The 22,219-nt window shown below is 36.5% G+C and overlaps 10 non-coding genes across 10 annotated transcripts; all 10 read left to right on the forward strand.

Annotated features, from left to right (window-relative positions):
• Positions 1–785: 785 nt before the first annotated feature.
• TRNAQ-UUG (transfer RNA glutamine (anticodon UUG)) lies at positions 786–857 on the forward strand. Its single transcript has one exon. It is a non-coding gene; the product is annotated as a tRNA-Gln (tRNA).
• A 944-nt stretch (positions 858–1,801) lies between these two features.
• On the forward strand, positions 1,802–1,873 carry TRNAQ-CUG (transfer RNA glutamine (anticodon CUG)). Its single transcript has one exon. It is a non-coding gene; the product is annotated as a tRNA-Gln (tRNA).
• A 944-nt stretch (positions 1,874–2,817) lies between these two features.
• On the forward strand, positions 2,818–2,889 carry TRNAQ-UUG (transfer RNA glutamine (anticodon UUG)). The gene has a single exon. It is a non-coding gene; the product is annotated as a tRNA-Gln (tRNA).
• Positions 2,890–3,834: 945 nt separating this feature from the next.
• On the forward strand, positions 3,835–3,906 carry TRNAQ-CUG (transfer RNA glutamine (anticodon CUG)). Its single transcript has one exon. It is a non-coding gene; the product is annotated as a tRNA-Gln (tRNA).
• A 2,974-nt stretch (positions 3,907–6,880) lies between these two features.
• Positions 6,881–6,952, forward strand: TRNAQ-CUG (transfer RNA glutamine (anticodon CUG)). Its single transcript has one exon. It is a non-coding gene; the product is annotated as a tRNA-Gln (tRNA).
• A 3,986-nt stretch (positions 6,953–10,938) lies between these two features.
• Positions 10,939–11,010, forward strand: TRNAQ-CUG (transfer RNA glutamine (anticodon CUG)). The gene has a single exon. It is a non-coding gene; the product is annotated as a tRNA-Gln (tRNA).
• A 3,985-nt stretch (positions 11,011–14,995) lies between these two features.
• TRNAQ-CUG (transfer RNA glutamine (anticodon CUG)) lies at positions 14,996–15,067 on the forward strand. Its single transcript has one exon. It is a non-coding gene; the product is annotated as a tRNA-Gln (tRNA).
• A 1,958-nt stretch (positions 15,068–17,025) lies between these two features.
• Positions 17,026–17,097, forward strand: TRNAQ-CUG (transfer RNA glutamine (anticodon CUG)). Its single transcript has one exon. It is a non-coding gene; the product is annotated as a tRNA-Gln (tRNA).
• A 1,958-nt stretch (positions 17,098–19,055) lies between these two features.
• Positions 19,056–19,127, forward strand: TRNAQ-CUG (transfer RNA glutamine (anticodon CUG)). Its single transcript has one exon. It is a non-coding gene; the product is annotated as a tRNA-Gln (tRNA).
• Positions 19,128–21,085: 1,958 nt separating this feature from the next.
• Positions 21,086–21,157, forward strand: TRNAQ-CUG (transfer RNA glutamine (anticodon CUG)). Its single transcript has one exon. It is a non-coding gene; the product is annotated as a tRNA-Gln (tRNA).
• The last annotated feature ends 1,062 nt before the right edge of the window (positions 21,158–22,219 follow it).

The raw sequence follows: 22,219 nt of genomic DNA on the forward strand, positions 1-22,219 counted from the left end.
TGTCAATGAAATAAATTTTAAACCAATACTCAAACATTTTAGAAACCATTCAGTGATCATAAACACCTGTAGAATAAACCAAAAATGCTTCCTTTCTATGCCTTGGGGGTGTGCCTACTATTATATTATCATAGTTATGTTATTTGCACCTGATACCAGCAATATTCCCCCATATAATCTAATTTATCAATCTCCTTCATGATTTACCATATCACCATGTACTTTAGCTTTCTCTAAAAAATCATCATATCACCATTTTGTGCAATTACAATCTGGGATGTTAAATCCATTGCTACAGCACTCAAGAAGGTAGCAGAGGGTTTTTCTGGTTTGCCATAAAAAGTTATTTATACATAGAGTTGAAAACAATACACAGGGCGAGAATAACAATGGGGTGGATGGAGCTACAGTCCTCCACATAAAAATAGGCCGACCATCAACTGTACGGTTGGCCATAAATCATAAGTATTAAAATTGTAGTTTTAGTTTTCTCATCAAACTATGTTATTTTTCTACTTTTCTGTATTTAGAGAGAAATTGGGGCTGACAGTGTAGGCGTTGTACACACCCACTTGGATCTGGCTACATCCACATAGCACTGGTCACATCTCCTCACCTTTTCAGTATAGGCCCTGAAACATTTTAGCCCCTGACCCATGTGGCCCTTAATCCGGCCTTAACAATATGCAAATAGATTGGTAGCATTTCAAAGATTTTAAGCATCTCCAGTTTAGTATACAGTTTATTATATGTGGACTGTTACAGCCTGGCATAACATATCAATAGGTTCCATGGTGTAATGGTTAGCACTTTGGACTTTGAATCCAGTGATTCGAGTTCAAATCTCGGTGGGAGCTTGTTTAAATATTTATTGTAAAAAAAGTAAATAAATATGACACATTATAAAATATGTATGTATTCGTGGCCGATTGGTTTTGGCGATGGACTAGAAATCCATTGGGGTCTCCCAGCGCCTGTTCAAATACTGCCTACTAGATTTTGGCTTGCTGGAAAAATGTCATTGAAATAAATTTTAAACCAATACTCAAACATTTTAGAAACCATTCAGTGATCATAAACAACTGTAGAATAAACCAAAAATGCTTCCTTTCTATGCCATGTGGGTGTGCCTACTATTATATTATCATAGTTATGTTATTTGCACCTGATACCAGCAATATTCCCCCATATCATCTAATTTATCAATCTCCTTCATGATTTACCTTATCACCATGTACTTTAGCTTTCTCTAAAAAATCATCATATCACCATTTTGGGCAATCACAATCTGGGATGTGAAATCCATTGCTACAGCACTCAAAAAGGTAACAGAGGGTTTTTCTGGTTTGCCATAAAATGTTATTTATACATAGAGTTGAAAACAATACACAGGGCGAGAATAACAATGGGGTGGATGGAGCAACAGTCCTCCATATTAAAATAGGCCCATCATCAACTATATGGTTGGCCATAAATCATAAATATCAAAATTGTAGTTTTAGTTTTCTCATCAAACTATGTTATTTTTCTACTTTTCTGTATTTAGAGAGAAATTGGGGCTGACAGTGTAGGCATTGTACACACCCACTTGGATCTGGCTACATCCACATAGCACTGGTCACATCACCTCACCTTTTCAGTATAGGCCCTGAAACATTTTAGCCCCTGACCCATGTGGCCCTTAATCCGGCCTTAACAATATGCAAATAGATTGGTAGCATTTCAAAGATTTTAAGCATCTCCAGTTTAGTATACAGTTTATTATATGTGGACTGTTACAGCCTGGCATAATACGTCAATAGGTTCCATGGTGTAATGGTTAGCACTCTGGACTCTGAATCCAGCGATCCGAGTTCAAATCTCGGTGGGACCTTGTTTAAAAATTTATTGTAAAAAAAGTAAACAAATATGACACATTATAAAATATGTATGTATTCGTGGCCGATTGGTTTTGGCGATGGACTAGAAATCCATTGGGGTCTCCCACCGCGTTTTCAAATACTGCCTACTACATTTTGGCTTGCTGGAAAAATGTCATTGAAATAAATTTTAAACCAATACTCAAACATTTTAGAAACCATTCAGTGATCATAAACACCTGTAGAATAAACCAAAAATGCTTCCTTTCTATGCCTTGGGGGTGTGCCTACTATTATATTATCATAGTTATGTTATTTGCACCTGATACCAGCAATATTCCCCCATATAATCTAATTTATCAATCTCCTTCATGATTTACCATATCACCATGTACTTTAGCTTTCTCTAAAAAATCATCATATCACCATTTTGTGCAATCACAATCTGGGATGTTAAATCCATTGCTACAGCACTCAAGAAGGTAGCAGAGGGTTTTTCTGGTTTGCCATAAAAAGTTATTTATACATAGAGTTGAAAACAATACACAGGGCGAGAATAACAATGGGGTGGATGGAGCTACAGTCCTCCACATAAAAATAGGCCGACCATCAACTGTACGGTTGGCCATAAATCATAAGTATTAAAATTGTAGTTTTAGTTTTCTCATCAAACTATGTTATTTTTCTACTTTTCTGTATTTAGAGAGAAATTGGGGCTGACAGTGTAGGCGTTGTACACACCCACTTGGATCTGGCTACATCCACATAGCACTGGTCACATCTCCTCACCTTTTCAGTATAGGCCCTGAAACATTTTAGCCCCTGACCCATGTGGCCCTTAATCCGGCCTTAACAATATGCAAATAGATTGGTAGCATTTCAAAGATTTTAAGCATCTCCAGTTTAGTATACAGTTTATTATATGTGGACTGTTACAGCCTGGCATAACATATCAATAGGTTCCATGGTGTAATGGTTAGCACTTTGGACTTTGAATCCAGTGATTCGAGTTCAAATCTCGGTGGGAGCTTGTTTAAATATTTATTGTAAAAAAAGTAAACAAATATGACACATTATAAAATATGTATGTATTCGTGGCTGATTGGTTTTGGCGATGGACTAGAAATCCACTGGGGTCTCCCAGCGCCTGTTCAAATACTGCCTACTAGATTTTGGCTTGCTGGAAAAATGTTATTGAAATAAATTTTAAACCAATACTCAAACATTTTAGAAACCATTCAGTGATCATAAACAACTGTAGAATAAACCAAAAATGCTTCCTTTCTTTGCCATGTGGGTGTGCCTACTATTATATTATCATAGTTATGTTATTTGCACCTGATACCAGCAATATTCCCCCATATCATCTAATTTATCAATCTCCTTCATGATTTACCTTATCACCATGTACTTTAGCTTTCTCTAAAAAAATCATCATATCACCATTTTGGGCAATCACAATCTGGGATGGGAAATCCATTGCTACAGCACTCAAAAAGGTAACAGAGGGTTTTTCTGGTTTGCCATAAAATGTTATTTATACATAGAGTTGAAAACAATACACAGGGCGAGAATAACAATGGGGTGGATGGAGCAACAGTCCTCCATATTAAAATAGGCCCATCATCAACTATATGGTTGGCCATAAATCATAAATATCAAAATTGTAGTTTTAGTTTTCTCATCAAACTATGTTATTTTTCTACTTTTCTGTATTTAGAGAGAAATTGGGGCTGACAGTGTAGGCATTGTACACACCCACTTGGATCTGGCTACATCCACATAGCACTGGTCACATCACCTCACCTTTTCAGTATAGGCCCTGAAACATTTTAGCCCCTGACCCATGTGGCCCTTAATCCGGCTTTAACAATATGCAAATAGATTGGTAGCATTTCAAAGATTTTAAGCATCTCCAGTTTAGTATACAGTTTATTATATGTGGACTGTTACAGCCTGGCATAATACGTCAATAGGTTCCATGGTGTAATGGTTAGCACTCTGGACTCTGAATCCAGCGATCCAAGTTCAAATCTCGGTGGGACCTTGTTTAAAAATTTATTGTAAAAAAAGTAAACAAATATGACACATTATAAAATATGTATGTATTCGTGGCCGATTGGTTTTGGCGATGGACTAGAAATCCATTGGGGTCTCCCACCGCGTTTTCAAATACTGCCTACTACATTTTGGCTTGCTGGAAAAATGTCATTGAAATAAATTTTAAACCAATACTCAAACATTTTAGAAACCATTCAGTGATCATAAACACCTGTAGAATAAACCAAAAATGCTTCCTTTCTATGCCTTGGGGGTGTGCCTACTATTATATTATCATAGTTATGTTATTTGCACCTGATACCAGCAATATTCCCCCATATAATCTAATTTATCAATCTCCTTCATGATTTACCATATCACCATGTACTTTAGCTTTCTCTAAAAAATCATCATATCACCATTTTGTGCAATCACAATCTGGGATGTTAAATCCATTGCTACAGCACTCAAGAAGGTAGCAGAGGGTTTTTCTGGTTTGCCATAAAAAGTTATTTATACATAGAGTTGAAAACAATACACAGGGCGAGAATAACAATGGGGTGGATGGAGCTACAGTCCTCCACATAAAAATAGGCCGACCATCAACTGTACGGTTGGCCATAAATCATAAGTATTAAAATTGTAGTTTTAGTTTTCTCATCAAACTATGTTATTTTTCTACTTTTCTGTATTTAGAGAGAAATTGGGGCTGACAGTGTAGGCGTTGTACACACCCACTTGGATCTGGCTACATCCCCATAGCACTGGTCACATCTCCTCACCTTTTCAGTATAGGCCCTGAAACATTTTAGCCCCTGACCCATGTGGCCCTTAATCCGGCCTTAACAATATGCAAATAGATTGGTAGCATTTCAAAGATTTTAAGCATCTCCAGTTTAGTATACAGTTTATTATATGTGGACTGTTACAGCCTGGCATAACATATCAATAGGTTCCAAGGTGTAATGGTTAGCACTTTGGACTTTGAATCCAGTGATCCGAGTTCAAATTTCGGTGGGACCTTGTTTAAATATTTATTGTAAAAAAAGTAAACAAATATGACACATTATAAAATATGTATGTATTCGTGGCCGATTGGTTTTGGCGATGGACTAGAAATCCATTGGGGTCTCCCAGCGCCTGTTCAAATACTGCCGACTACATTTTGTTTTGCTGGAAAAATGTAATTGAAATAAATTTTAAACCAATACTCAAATGTTTTAGAAACCATTCAGTGATCATACACACCTGTAGAATAAACCAAAAATGCTTCCTTTCTTTGCCATTGGGGTGTGCCTACTATTATATTATCATAGTTATGTTATTTGCACCTGATACCAGCAATATTCCCCCATATCATCTAATTTTTCAATCTCCTTCATGATTTACCATATGAGCATGTACTTTAGCTTTCTCTAAAAAATCATCATATCACCATTTTGCGAAATCACAATCTGGGATGTGAAATCCATTGCTACAGCACTCAAAAAGGTAACAGAGGGTTTTTCTGGTTTGACTTAAAAAGTTATTTATACATAGAGTTGAAAACAATACACAAGGTGAGAATAACAATGGGGTGGATGGAGCAACAGTCCTCCACATTAAAATAGGCACATCATCAATTATACGGTTGGCCATAAATCATAAATATCAAAATTGTAGTTTTAGTTTTCTCATCAAACTATGTTATTTTTCTACTTTTCTTTATTTAGAGAGAAATTGGGGCTGACATTGTAGGCGTTGTACACACCCACTTGGATCTGGCTACATCCACATAGCACTGGTCACATCTCCTCACCTTTTCAGTAAAGGCCCTGAAACATTTTAGCCCCTGACCCATGTGGCCCTTAATCCGGCCTTAACAATATGCAAATAGATTGGTAGCATTTCAAAGATTTTAAGCACCTCCAGTTTAGTATACAGTTTATTATATGTGGACTGTTACAGCCTGGCATAATATGTTAATAAGTTCCATGGTGTAATGGTTAGCACTCTGGACTCTAAATCAAGTGTTTTGAGTTCAAATCTCGGTGGGACCTTGTTTAAATATTTATTGTAAAAATAGTAAACAAATATGACACGTTATAAAATATAAAATATTCGTGGCCGATGAGTTTTGGCGATGTACTAGAAATCCATTGGGGTCTCCTACCGCGTGTTCAAATACTGCCGACTACATTTTGGCTTGCTGGAAAAATGTCATTGAAATAAATTTAAACCAATACTCAAACATTTTAGAAACCATTCAGTGATCATAAACACCTGTAGAATAAACCAAAAATGCTTCCTTTCTATGCCATGGGGGTGTGCCTACTATTATATTATCATAGTTATGTTATTTGCACCTGATACCAGCAATATTCCCCCATATCATCTAATTTATCAATCTCCTTCATGATTTACCTTATCACCATGTACTTTAGCTTTCTCTAAAAAATCATCATATCACCATTTTGGGCAATCACAATCTGGGATGTGAAATCCATTGCTACAGCACTCAAAAAGGTAACAGAGGGTTTTTCTGGTTTGCCATAAAAAGTTATTTATACATAGAGTTGAAAACAATACACAGGGCGAGAATAACAATGGGGTGGATGGAGCAACAGTCCTCCACATTAAAATAGGCCCATCATCAACTATATGATTGGCCATAAATCATAAATATCAAAATTGTAGTTTTAGTTTTCTCATCAAACTAAGTTATTTTTCTACTTTTCTGTATTTAGAGAGAAATTGGGGCTGACAGTGTAGGCGTTGTACACACCCACTTGGATCTGGCTACATCCACATAGCACTGGTCACATCACCTCACCTTTTCAGTATAGGCCCTGAAACATTTTAGCCCCTGACCCATGTGGCCCTTAATCCGGCCTTAACAATATGCAAATAGATTGGTAGCATTTCAAAGATTTTAAGCATCTCCAGTTTAGTATGCAGTTTATTATATGTGGACTGTTACAGCCTGGCATAATACGTCAATAGGTTCCATGGTGTAATGGTTAGCACTCTGGACTCTGAATCCAGTGATCCGAGTTCAAATCTCGGTGGGACCTTGTTTAAATATTTATTGTAAAAATAGTAAACAAATATGACACGTTATAAAATATAAAATATTCGTGGCCGATGAGTTTTGGCGATGGACTAGAAATCCATTGGGGTCTCCCAGCGCCTGTTCAAATACTGCCGACTACATTTTGGCTTGCTGGAAAAATGTCATTGAAATAAATTTTAAACCAATACTCAAATGTTTTAGAAACCATTCAGTGATCATACACACCTGTAGAATAAACCAAAAATGCTTCCTTTCTTTGCCATGGGGGTGTGCCTACTATTATATTATCATAGTTATGTTATTTGCACCTGATACCAGCAATATTCCCCCATATCATCTAATTTTTCAATCTCCTTCATGATTTACCTTATGACCATGTACTTTAGCTTTCTCTAAAAAATCATCATATCACCATTTTGCGAAATCACAATCTGGGATGTGAAATCCATTGCTACAGCACTCAAAAAGGTAACAGAGGGTTTTTCTGGTTTGACTTAAAAAGTTATTTATACATAGAGTTGAAAACAATACACAGGGCGAGAATAACAATGGGGTGGATGGCGCAACAGTCCTCCACATTAAAATAGGCACATCATCAATTATACGGTTGGCCATAAATCATAAATATCAAAATTGTAGTTTTAGTTTTCTCATCAAACTATGTTATTTTTCTACTTTTCTTTATTTAGAGAGAAATTGGGGCTGACATTGTAGGCGTTGTACACACCCACTTGGATCTGGCTACATCCACATAGCACTGGTCACATCTCCTCACCTTTTCAGTATAGGCCCTGAAACATTTTAGCTCCTGACCCATGTGGCCCTTAATCCGGCCTTAACAATATGCAAATAGATTGGTAGCATTTCAAAGATTTTAAGCACCTCCAGTTTAGTATACAGTTTATTATATGTGGACTGTTACAGCCTGGCATAATATGTTAATAAGTCCCATGGTGTAATGGTTAGCACTCTGGACTCTAAATCAAGTGTTTTGAGTTCAAATCTCGGTGGGACCTTGTTTAAATATTTATTGTAAAAATAGTAAACAAATATGACACGTTATAAAATATAAAATATTCGTGGCCGATGAGTTTTGGCGATGGACTAGAAATCCATTGGGGTCTCCCAGCGCCTGTTCAAATACTGCCGACTACATTTTGTTTTGCTGGAAAAATGTAATTGAAATAAATTTTAAACCAATACTCAAATGTTTTAGAAACCATTCAGTGATCATACACACCTGTAGAATAAACCAAAAATGCTTCCTTTCTTTGCCATGGGTGTGTGCCTACTATTATATTATCATAGTTATGTTATTTGCACCTGATACCAGCAATATTCCCCCATATCATCTAATTTTTCAATCTCCTTCATGATTTACCATATGATCATGTACTTTAGCTTTCTCTAAAAAATCATCATATCACCATTTTGCGAAATCACAATCTGGGATGTGAAATCCATTGCTACAGCACTCAAAAAGGTAACAGAGGGTTTTTCTGGTTTGACTTAAAAAGTTATTTATACATAGAGTTGAAAACAATACACAAGGTGAGAATAACAATGGGGTGGATGGAGCAACAGTCCTCCACATTAAAATAGGCACATCATCAATTATACGGTTGGCCATAAATCATAAATATCAAAATTGTAGTTTTAGTTTTCTCATCAAACTATGTTATTTTTCTACTTTTCTTTATTTAGAGAGAAATTGGGGCTGACATTGTAGGCGTTGTACACACCCACTTGGATCTGGCTACATCCACATAGCACTGGTCACATCTCCTCACCTTTTCAGTAAAGGCCCTGAAACATTTTAGCCCCTGACCCATGTGGCCCTTAATCCGGCCTTAACAATATGCAAATAGATTGGTAGCATTTCAAAGATTTTAAGCACCTCCAGTTTAGTATACAGTTTATTATATGTGGACTGTTACAGCCTGGCATAATATGTTAATAAGTTCCATGGTGTAATGGTTAGCACTCTGGACTCTAAATCAAGTGTTTTGAGTTCAAATCTCGGTGGGACCTTGTTTAAATATTTATTGTAAAAATAGTAAACAAATATGACACGTTATAAAATATAAAATATTCGTGGCCGATGAGTTTTGGCGATGTACTAGAAATCCATTGGGGTCTCCTACCGCGTGTTCAAATACTGCCGACTACATTTTGGCTTGCTGGAAAAATGTCATTGAAATAAATTTAAACCAATACTCAAACATTTTAGAAACCATTCAGTGATCATAAACACCTGTAGAATAAACCAAAAATGCTTCCTTTCTATGCCATGGGGGTGTGCCTACTATTATATTATCATAGTTATGTTATTTGCACCTGATACCAGCAATATTCCCCCATATCATCTAATTTATCAATCTCCTTCATGATTTACCTTATCACCATGTACTTTAGCTTTCTCTAAAAAATCATCATATCACCATTTTGGGCAATCACAATCTGGGATGTGAAATCCATTGCTACAGCACTCAAAAAGGTAACAGAGGGTTTTTCTGGTTTGCCATAAAAAGTTATTTATACATAGAGTTGAAAACAATACACAGGGCGAGAATAACAATGGGGTGGATGGAGCAACAGTCCTCCACATTAAAATAGGCCCATCATCAACTATATGATTGGCCATAAATCATAAATATCAAAATTGTAGTTTTAGTTTTCTCATCAAACTATGTTATTTTTCTACTTTTCTTTATTTAGAGAGAAATTGGGGCTGACATTGTAGGCGTTGTACACACCCACTTGGATCTGGCTACATCCACATAGCACTGGTCACATCTCCTCACCTTTTCAGTAAAGGCCCTGAAACATTTTAGCCCCTGACCCATGTGGCCCTTAATCCGGCCTTAACAATATGCAAATAGATTGGTAGCATTTCAAAGATTTTAAGCACCTCCAGTTTAGTATACAGTTTATTATATGTGGACTGTTACAGCCTGGCATAATATGTTAATAAGTTCCATGGTGTAATGGTTAGCACTCTGGACTCTAAATCAAGTGTTTTGAGTTCAAATCTCGGTGGGACCTTGTTTAAATATTTATTGTAAAAATAGTAAACAAATATGACACGTTATAAAATATAAAATATTCGTGGCCGATGAGTTTTGGCGATGTACTAGAAATCCATTGGGGTCTCCTACCGCGTGTTCAAATACTGCCGACTACATTTTGGCTTGCTGGAAAAATGTCATTGACATAAATTTAAACCAATACTCAAACATTTTAGAAACCATTCAGTGATCATAAACACCTGTAGAATAAACCAAAAATGCTTCCTTTCTATGCCATGGGGGTGTGCCTACTATTATATTATCATAGTTATGTTATTTGCACCTGATACCAGCAATATTCCCCCATATCATCTAATTTATCAATCTCCTTCATGATTTACCTTATCACCATGTACTTTAGCTTTCTCTAAAAAATCATCATATCACCATTTTGGGCAATCACAATCTGGGATGTGAAATCCATTGCTACAGCACTCAAAAAGGTAACAGAGGGTTTTTCTGGTTTGCCATAAAAAGTTATTTATACATAGAGTTGAAAACAATACACAGGGCGAGAATAACAATGGGGTGGATGGAGCAACAGTCCTCCACATTAAAATAGGCCCATCATCAACTATATGATTGGCCATAAATCATAAATATCAAAATTGTAGTTTTAGTTTTCTCATCAAACTAAGTTATTTTTCTACTTTTCTGTATTTAGAGAGAAATTGGGGCTGACAGTGTAGGCGTTGTACACACCCACTTGGATCTGGCTACATCCACATAGCACTGGTCACATCACCTCACCTTTTCAGTATAGGCCCTGAAACATTTTAGCCCCTGACCCATGTGGCCCTTAATCCGGCCTTAACAATATGCAAATAGATTGGTAGCATTTCAAAGATTTTAAGCATCTCCAGTTTAGTATGCAGTTTATTATATGTGGACTGTTACAGCCTGGCATAATACGTCAATAGGTTCCATGGTGTAATGGTTAGCACTCTGGACTCTGAATCCAGCGATCCGAGTTCAAATCTCGGTGGGACCTTGTTTAAATATTTATTGTAAAAATAGTAAACAAATATGACACGTTATAAAATATAAAATATTCGTGGCCGATGAGTTTTGGCGATGGACTAGAAATCCATTGGGGTCTCCCAGCGCCTGTTCAAATACTGCCGACTACATTTTGTTTTGCTGGAAAAATGTCATTGAAATAAATTTTAAACCAATACTCAAATGTTTTAGAAACCATTCAGTGATCATACACACCTGTAGAATAAACCAAAAATGCTTCCTTTCTTTGCCATGGGGGTGTGCCTACTATTATATTATCATAGTTATGTTATTTGCACCTGATACCAGCAATATTCCCCCATATCATCTAATTTTTCAATCTCCTTCATGATTTACCTTATGACCATGTACTTTAGCTTTCTCTAAAAAATCATCATATCACCATTTTGCGAAATCACAATCTGGGATGTGAAATCCATTGCTACAGCACTCAAAAAGGTAACAGAGGGTTTTTCTGGTTTGACTTAAAAAGTTATTTATACATAGAGTTGAAAACAATACACAGGGCGAGAATAACAATGGGGTGGATGGCGCAACAGTCCTCCACATTAAAATAGGCACATCATCAATTATACGGTTGGCCATAAATCATAAATATCAAAATTGTAGTTTTAGTTTTCTCATCAAACTATGTTATTTTTCTACTTTTCTTTATTTAGAGAGAAATTGGGGCTGACATTGTAGGCGTTGTACACACCCACTTGGATCTGGCTACATCCACATAGCACTGGTCACATCTCCTCACCTTTTCAGTATAGGCCCTGAAACATTTTAGCCCCTGACCCATGTGGCCCTTAATCCGGCCTTAACAATATGCAAATAGATTGGTAGCATTTCAAAGATTTTAAGCACCTCCAGTTTAGTATACAGTTTATTATATGTGGACTGTTACAGCCTGGCATAATATGTTAATAAGTCCCATGGTGTAATGGTTAGCACTCTGGACTCTAAATCAAGTGTTTTGAGTTCAAATCTCGGTGGGACCTTGTTTAAATATTTATTGTAAAAATAGTAAACAAATATGACACGTTATAAAATATAAAATATTCGTGGCCGATGAGTTTTGGCGATGGACTAGAAATCCATTGGGGTCTCCTACCGCGTGTTCAAATACTGCCGACTACATTTTGGCTTGCTGGAAAAATGTCATTGAAATAAATTTAAACCAATACTCAAACATTTTAGAAACCATTCAGTGATCATAAACACCTGTAGAATAAACCAAAAATGCTTCCTTTCTATGCCATGGGGGTGTGCATACTATTATATTATCATAGTTATGTTATTTGCACCTGATACCAGCAATATTCCCCCATATCATCTAATTTATCAATCTCCTTCATGATTTACCTTATCACCATGTACTTTAGCTTTCTCTAAAAAATCATCATATCACCATTTTGGGCAATCACAATCTGGGATGTGAAATCCATTGCTACAGCACTCAAAAAGGTAACAGAGGGTTTTTCTGGTTTGCCATAAAAAGTTATTTATACATAGAGTTGAAAACAATACACAGGGCGAGAATAACAATGGGGTGGATGGAGCAACAGTCCTCCACATTAAAATAGGCCCATCATCAACTATATGATTGGCCATAAATCATAAATATCAAAATTGTAGTTTTAGTTTTCTCATCAAACTATGTTATTTTTCTACTTTTCTTTATTTAGAGAGAAATTGGGGCTGACATTGTAGGCGTTGTACACACCCACTTGGATCTGGCTACATCCACATAGCACTGGTCACATCTCCTCACCTTTTCAGTAAAGGCCCTGAAACATTTTAGCCCCTGACCCATGTGGCCCTTAATCCGGCCTTAACAATATGCAAATAGATTGGTAGCATTTCAAAGATTTTAAGCACCTCCAGTTTAGTATACAGTTTATTATATGTGGACTGTTACAGCCTGGCATAATATGTTAATAAGTTCCATGGTGTAATGGTTAGCACTCTGGACTCTAAATCAAGTGTTTTGAGTTCAAATCTCGGTGGGACCTTGTTTAAATATTTATTGTAAAAATAGTAAACAAATATGACACGTTATAAAATATAAAATATTCGTGGCCGATGAGTTTTGGCGATGGACTAGAAATCCATTGGGGTCTCCTACCGCGTGTTCAAATACTGCCGACTACATTTTGGCTTGCTGGAAAAATGTCATTGAAATAAATTTAAACCAATACTCAAACATTTTAGAAACCATTCAGTGATCATAAACACCTGTAGAATAAACCAAAAATGCTTCCTTTCTATGCCATGGGGGTGTGCCTACTATTATATTATCATAGTTATGTTATTTGCACCTGATACCAGCAATATTCCCCCATATCATCTAATTTATCAATCTCCTTCATGATTTACCTTATCACCATGTACTTTAGCTTTCTCTAAAAAATCATCATATCACCATTTTGGGCAATCACAATCTGGGATGTGAAATCCATTGCTACAGCACTCAAAAAGGTAACAGAGGGTTTTTCTGGTTTGCCATAAAAAGTTATTTATACATAGAGTTGAAAACAATACACAGGGCGAGAATAACAATGGGGTGGATGGAGCAACAGTCCTCCACATTAAAATAGGCCCATCATCAACTATATGATTGGCCATAAATCATAAATATCAAAATTGTAGTTTTAGTTTTCTCATCAAACTATGTTATTTTTCTACTTTTCTTTATTTAGAGAGAAATTGGGGCTGACATTGTAGGCGTTGTACACACCCACTTGGATCTGGCTACATCCACATAGCACTGGTCACATCTCCTCACCTTTTCAGTAAAGGCCCTGAAACATTTTAGCCCCTGACCCATGTGGCCCTTAATCCGGCCTTAACAATATGCAAATAGATTGGTAGCATTTCAAAGATTTTAAGCACCTCCAGTTTAGTATACAGTTTATTATATGTGGACTGTTACAGCCTGGTATAATTTGTTAATAAGTTCCATGGTGTAATGGATAGCACTCTGGACTCTAAATCAAGTGTTTTGAGTTCAAATCTCGGTGGGACCTTGTTTAAATATTTATTGTAAAAATAGTAAACAAATATGACACGTTATAAAATATAAAATATTCGTGGCCGATGAGTTTTGGCGATGTACTAGAAATCCATTGGGGTCTCCTACCGCGTGTTCAAATACTGCCGACTACATTTTGGCTTGCTGGAAAAATGTCATTGAAATAAATTTAAACCAATACTCAAACATTTTAGAAACCATTCAGTGATCATAAACACCTGTAGAATAAACCAAAAATGCTTCCTTTCTATGCCATGGGGGTGTGCCTACTATTATATTATCATAGTTATGTTATTTGCACCTGATACCAGCAATATTCCCCCATATCATCTAATTTATCAATCTCCTTCATGATTTACCTTATCACCATGTACTTTAGCTTTCTCTAAAAAATCATCATATCACCATTTTGGGCAATCACAATCTGGGATGTGAAATCCATTGCTACAGCACTCAAAAAGGTAACAGAGGGTTTTTCTGGTTTGCCATAAAAAGTTATTTATACATAGAGTTGAAAACAATACACAGGGCGAGAATAACAATGGGGTGGATGGAGCAACAGTCCTCCACATTAAAATAGGCCCATCATCAACTATATGATTGGCCATAAATCATAAATATCAAAATTGTAGTTTTAGTTTTCTCATCAAACTAAGTTATTTTTCTACTTTTCTGTATTTAGAGAGAAATTGGGGCTGACAGTGTAGGCGTTGTACACACCCACTTGGATCTGGCTACATCCACATAGCACTGGTCACATCACCTCACCTTTTCAGTATAGGCCCTGAAACATTTTAGCCCCTGACCCATGTGGCCCTTAATCCGGCCTTAACAATATGCAAATAGATTGGTAGCATTTCAAAGATTTTAAGCATCTCCAGTTTAGTATGCAGTTTATTATATGTGGACTGTTACAGCCTGGCATAATACGTCAATAGGTTCCATGGTGTAATGGTTAGCACTCTGGACTCTGAATCCAGCGATCCGAGTTCAAATCTCGGTGGGACCTTGTTTAAATATTTATTGTAAAAATAGTAAACAAATATGACACGTTATAAAATATAAAATATTCGTGGCCGATGAGTTTTGGCGATGGACTAGAAATCCATTGGGGTCTCCCAGCGCCTGTTCAAATACTGCCGACTACATTTTGGCTTGCTGGAAAAATGTCATTGAAATAAATTTTAAACCAATACTCAAATGTTTTAGAAACCATTCAGTGATCATACACACCTGTAGAATAAACCAAAAATGCTTCCTTTCTTTGCCATGGGGGTGTGCCTACTATTATATTATCATAGTTATGTTATTTGCACCTGATACCAGCAATATTCCCCCATATCATCTAATTTTTCAATCTCCTTCATGATTTACCTTATGACCATGTACTTTAGCTTTCTCTAAAAAATCATCATATCACCATTTTGCGAAATCACAATCTGGGATGTGAAATCCATTGCTACAGCACTCAAAAAGGTAACAGAGGGTTTTTCTGGTTTGACTTAAAAAGTTATTTATACATAGAGTTGAAAACAATACACAGGGCGAGAATAACAATGGGGTGGATGGAGCAACAGTCCTCCACATTAAAATAGGCACATCATCAATTATACGGTTGGCCATAAATCATAAATATCAAAATTGTAGTTTTAGTTTTCTCATCAAACTATGTTATTTTTCTACTTTTCTTTATTTAGAGAGAAATTGGGGCTGACATTGTAGGCGTTGTACACACCCACTTGGATCTGGCTACATCCACATAGCACTGGTCACATCTCCTCACCTTTTCAGTATAGGCCCTGAAACATTTTAGCCCCTGACCCATGTGGCCCTTAATCCGGCCTTAACAATATGCAAATAGATTGGTAGCATTTCAAAGATTTTAAGCACCTCCAGTTTAGTATACAGTTTATTATATGTGGACTGTTACAGCCTGGCATAATATGTTAATAAGTCCCATGGTGTAATGGTTAGCACTCTGGACTCTAAATCAAGTGTTTTGAGTTCAAATCTCGGTGGGACCTTGTTTAAATATTTATTGTAAAAATAGTAAACAAATATGACACGTTATAAAATATAAAATATTCGTGGCCGATGAGTTTTGGCGATGGACTAGAAATCCATTGGGGTCTCCCAGCGCCTGTTCAAATACTGCCGACTACATTTTGTTTTGCTGGAAAAATGTAATTGAAATAAATTTTAAACCAATACTCAAATGTTTTAGAAACCATTCAGTGATCATACACACCTGTAGAATAAACCAAAAATGCTTCCTTTCTTTGCCATGGGGGTGTGCCTACTATTATATTATCATAGTTATGTTATTTGCACCTGATACCAGCAATATTCCCCCATATCATCTAATTTTTCAATCTCCTTCATGATTTACCATATGATCATGAACTTTAGCTTTCTCTAAAAAATCATCATATCACCATTTTGCGAAATCACAATCTGGGATGTGAAATCCATTGCTACAGCACTCAAAAAGGTAACAGAGGGTTTTTCTGGTTTGACTTAAAAAGTTATTTATACATAGAGTTGAAAACAATACACAAGGTGAGAATAACAATGGGGTGGATGGAGCAACAGTCCTCCACATTAAAATAGGCACATCATCAATTATACGGTTGGCCATAAATCATAAATATCAAAATTGTAGTTTTAGTTTTCTCATCAAACTATGTTATTTTTCTACTTTTCTTTATTTAGAGAGAAATTGGGGCTGACATTGTAGGCGTTGTACACACCCACTTGGATCTGGCTACATCCACATAGCACTGGTCACATCTCCTCACCTTTTCAGTAAAGGCCCTGAAACATTTTAGCCCCTGACCCATGTGGCCCTTAATCCGGCCTTAACAATATGCAAATAGATTGGTAGCATTTCAAAGATTTTAAGCATCTCCAGTTTAGTATGCAGTTTATTATATGTGGACTGTTACAGCCTGGCATAATACGTCAATAGGTTCCATGGTGTAATGGTTAGCACTCTGGACTCTGAATCTAGCGATCTGAGTTCAAATCTCGGTGGGACCTTGTTTAAATATTTATTGTAAAAATAGTAAACAAATATGACACGTTATAAAATATAAAATATTCGTGGCCGATTAGTTTTGGCGATGGACTAGAAATCCATTGGGGTCTCCCAGCGCCTGTTCAAATACTGCCGACTACATTTTGGCTTGCTGGAAAAATGTCATTGAAATAAATTTTAAACCAATACTCAAATGTTTTAGAAACCATTCAGTGATCATACACACCTGTAGAATTAACCAAAAATGCTTCCTTTCTTTGCCATGGGGGTGTGCCTACTATTATATTATCATAGTTATGTTATTTGCACCTGATACCAGCAATATTCCCCCATATCATCTAATTTTTCAATCTCCTTCATGATTTACCATATGACCATGTACTTTAGCTTTCTCTAAAAAATCATCATATCACCATTTTGCGAAATCACAATCTGGGATGTGAAATCCATTGCTACAGCACTCAAAAAGGTAACAGAGGGTTTTTCTGGTTTGACTTAAAAAGTTATTTATACATAGAGTTGAAAACAATACACAGGGTGAGAATAACAATGGGGTGGATGGAGCAACAGTCCTCCACATTAAAATAGGCACATCATCAATTATACGGTTGGCCATAAATCGTAAAAATCAAAATTGTAGTTTTAGTTTTCTCATCAAACTATGTTATTTTTCTACTTTTCTTTATTTAGAGAGAAATTGGGGCTGACATTGTAGGCGTTGTACACACCCACATGGATCTGGCTACATCCACATAGCACTGGTCACATCTCCTCACCTTTTCAGTATAGGCCCTGAAACATTTTAGCCCCTGACCCATGTGGCCCTTAATCCGGCCTTAACAATATGCAAATAGATTGGTAGCATTTCAAAGATTTTAAGCACCTCCAGTTTAGTATACAGTTTATTATATGTGGACTGTTACAGCCAGGCTTAATATGTTAATAAGTTCCATGGTGTAATGGTTAGCACTCTGGACTCTAAATCAAGTGTTTTGAGTTCAAATCTCGGTGGGACCTTGTTTAAATATTTATTGTAAAAATAGTTAACAAATATGACACGTTATAAAATATAAAATATTCGTGGCCGATGAGTTTTGGCGATGGACTAGAAATCCATTGGGGTCTCCCACCGCGTGTTCAAATACTGCCGACTACATTTTGGCTTGCTGGAAAAATGTCATTGAAATAAATTTTAAACCAATACTCAAACATTTTAGAAACCATTCAGTGATCATAAACACCTGTAGAATAAACCAAAAATGCTTCCTTTCTATGCCATGGGGGTGTGCCTACTATTATATTATCATAGTTATGTTATTTGCACCTGATACCAGCAATATTCCCCCATATCATCTAATTTATCAATCTCCTTCATGATTTACCATATCACCATGTACTTTAGCTTTCTCTAAAAAATCATCATATCACCATTTTGTGCAATCACAATCTGGGATGTTAAATCCATTGCTACAGCACTCAAGAAGGTAGCAGAGGGTTTTTCTGGTTTGCCATAAAAAGTTATTTATACATAGAGTTGAAAACAATACACAGGGCGAGAATAACAATGGGGTGGATGGAGCTACTGTTCTCCACATAAAAATAGGCAGACCATCAACTGTACGGTTGGCCATAAATCATAAGTATTAAAATTGTAGTTTTAGTTTTCTCATCAAACTATGTTATTTTTCTACTTTTCTGTATTTAGAGAGAAATTGGGGCTGACAGTGTAGGCGTTGTACACACCCACTTGGATCTGGCTACATCCACATAGCACTGGTCACATCACCTCACCTTTTCAGTATAGGCCCTGAAACATTTTAGCCCCTGACCCATGTGGCCCTTAATCCGGCCTTAACAATATGCAAATAGATTGGTAGCATTTCAAAGATTTTAAGCATCTCCAGTTTAGTATGCAGTTTATTATATGTGGACTGTTACAGCCTGGAATAATACGTCAATAGGTTCCATGGTGTAATGGTTAGCACTCTGGACTCTGAATCCAGCGATCCGAGTTCAAATCTTGGTGGGACCTTGTTTAAATATTTATTGTAAAAATAGTAAACAAATATGACACGTTATAAAATATAAAATATTCGTGGCCGATGAGTTTTGGCGATGGACTAGAAATCCATTGGGGTCTCCCAGCGCCTGTTCAAATACTGCCGACTACATTTTGGCTTGCTGGAAAAATGTCATTGAAATAAATTTTAAACCAATACTCAAATGTTTTAGAAACCATTCAGTGATCATACACACCTGTAGAATAAACCAAAAATGCTTCCTTTCTTTGCCATGGGGGTGTGCCTACTATTATATTATCATAGTTATGCTATTTGCACCTGATACCAGCAATATTCCCCCATGTCATCTAATTTTTCAATCTCCTTCATGATTTACCATATGACCATGTACTTTAGCTTTCTCTAAAAAATCATCATATCACCATTTTGCGAAATCACAATCTGGGATGTGAAATCCATTGCTACAGCACTCAAAAAGGTAACAGAGGGTTTTTCTGGTTTGACTTAAAAAGTTATTTATACATAGAGTTGAAAACAATACACAGGGTGAGAATAACAATGGGGTGGATGGAGCAACAGTCCTCCACATTAAAATAGGCACATCATCAATTATACGGTTGGCCATAAATCGTAAAAATCAAAATTGTAGTTTTAGTTTTCTCATCAAACTATGTTATTTTTCTACTTTTCTTTATTTAGAGAGAAATTGGGGCTGACATTGTAGGCGTTGTACACCCCCACTTGGATCTGGCTACATCCACATAGCACTGGTCACATCTCCTCACCTTTTCAGTATAGGCCCTGAAACATTTTAGCCCCTGACCCATGTGGCCCTTAATCCGGCCTTGACAATATGCAAATAGATTGGTAGCATTTCAAAGATTTTAAGCACCTCCAGTTTAGTATACAGTTTATTATATGTGGACTGTTACAGCCGGGCTTAATATGTTAATAAGTTCCATGGTGTAATGGTTAGCACTCTGGACTCTAAATCAAGTGTTTTGAGTTCAAATCTCGGTGGGACCTTGTTTAAATATTTATTGTAAAAATAGTTAACAAATATGACACGTTATAAAATATAAAATATTCGTGGCCGATGAGTTTTGGCGATGGACTAGAAATCCATTGGGGTCTCCCACCGCGTGTTCAAATACTGCCGACTACATTTTGGCTTGCTGGAAAAATGTCATTGAAATAAATTTTAAACCAATACTCAAACATTTTAGAAACCATTCAGTGATCATAAACACCTGTAGAATAAACCAAAAATGCTTCCTTTCTATGCCATGGGGGTGTGCCTACTATTATATTATCATAGTTATGTTATTTGCACCTGATACCAGCAATATTCCCCCATATCATCTAATTTATCAATCTCCTTCATGATTTACCATATCACCATGTACTTTAGCTTTCTCTAAAAAATCATCATATCACCATTTTGTGCAATCACAATCTGGGATGTTAAATCCATTGCTACAGCACTCAAGAAGGTAGCAGAGGGTTTTTCTGGTTTGCCATAAAAAGTTATTTATACATAGAGTTGAAAACAATACACAGGGCGAGAATAACAATGGGGTGGATGGAGCTACTGTTCTCCACATAAAAATAGGCAGACCATCAACTGTACGGTTGGCCATAAATCATAAGTATTAAAATTGTAGTTTTAGTTTTCTCATCAAACTATGTTATTTTTCTACTTTTCTGTATTTAGAGAGAAATTGGGGCTGACAGTGTAGGCGTTGTACACACCCACTTGGATCTGGCTACATCCACATAGCACTGGTCACAGCTCCTCCCCTTCTCAGTATAGGCCCTGAAACATTTTAGCCCCTGACCCATGTGGCCCTTAATCCGGCCTTAACAATATGCAAATAGATTGGTAGCATTTCAAAGATTTTAAGCATCTCCAGTTTAGTATACAGTTTATTATATGTGGACTGTTACAGCCTGGCATAATACGTCAATAGGTTCCATGGTGTAATGGTTAGCATTCTGGACTCTGAATCCAGCGATCCGAGTTCAAATCTCGGTGGGACCTTGTTTAAATATTTATTGTAAAAAAAGTAAACAAATATGACACGTTATAAAATATAAAATATTCGTGGCCGATGAGTTTTGGCGATGTACTAGAAATCCATTGGGGTCTCCTACCGCGTGTTCAAATACTGCCGACTACATTTTGGCTTGCTGGAAAAATGTCATTGAAATAAATTTAAACCAATACTCAAACATTTTAGAAACCATTCAGTGATCATAAACACCTGTAGAATAAACCAAAAATGCTTCCTTTCTATGCCATGGGGGTGTGCCTACTATTATATTATCATAGTTATGTTATTTGCACCTGATACCAGCAATATTCCCCCATATCATCTAATTTATCAATCTCCTTCATGATTTACCTTATCACCATGTACTTTAGCTTTCTCTAAAAAATCATCATATCACCATTTTGGGCAATCACAATCTGGGATGTGAAATCCATTGCTACAGCACTCAAAAAGGTAACAGAGGGTTTTTCTGGTTTGCCATAAAAAGTTATTTATACATAGAGTTGAAAACAATACACAGGGCGAGAATAACAATGGGGTGGATGGAGCAACAGTCCTCCACATTAAAATAGGCCCATCATCAACTATATGATTGGCCATAAATCATAAATATCAAAATTGTAGTTTTAGTTTTCTCATCAAACTATGTTATTTTTCTACTTTTCTTTATTTAGAGAGAAATTGGGGCTGACATTGTAGGCGTTGTACACACCCACTTGGATCTGGCTACATCCACATAGCACTGGTCACATCTCCTCACCTTTTCAGTAAAGGCCCTGAAACATTTTAGCCCCTGACCCATGTGGCCCTTAATCCGGCCTTAACAATATGCAAATAGATTGGTAGCATTTCAAAGATTTTAAGCACCTCCAGTTTAGTATACAGTTTATTATATGTGGACTGTTACAGCCTGGCATAATATGTTAATAAGTTCCATGGTGTAATGGTTAGCACTCTGGACTCTAAATCAAGTGTTTTGAGTTCAAATCTCGGTGGGACCTTGTTTAAATATTTATTGTAAAAATAGTAAACAAATATGACACGTTATA

The sequence above is a fragment of the Taudactylus pleione genome, unplaced genomic scaffold (genome assembly GCF_031769625.1).
Source record: "Taudactylus pleione unplaced genomic scaffold, aTauple2 ptg000085l, whole genome shotgun sequence".
Classification (NCBI taxonomy): domain Eukaryota; kingdom Metazoa; phylum Chordata; class Amphibia; order Anura; family Myobatrachidae; genus Taudactylus; species Taudactylus pleione.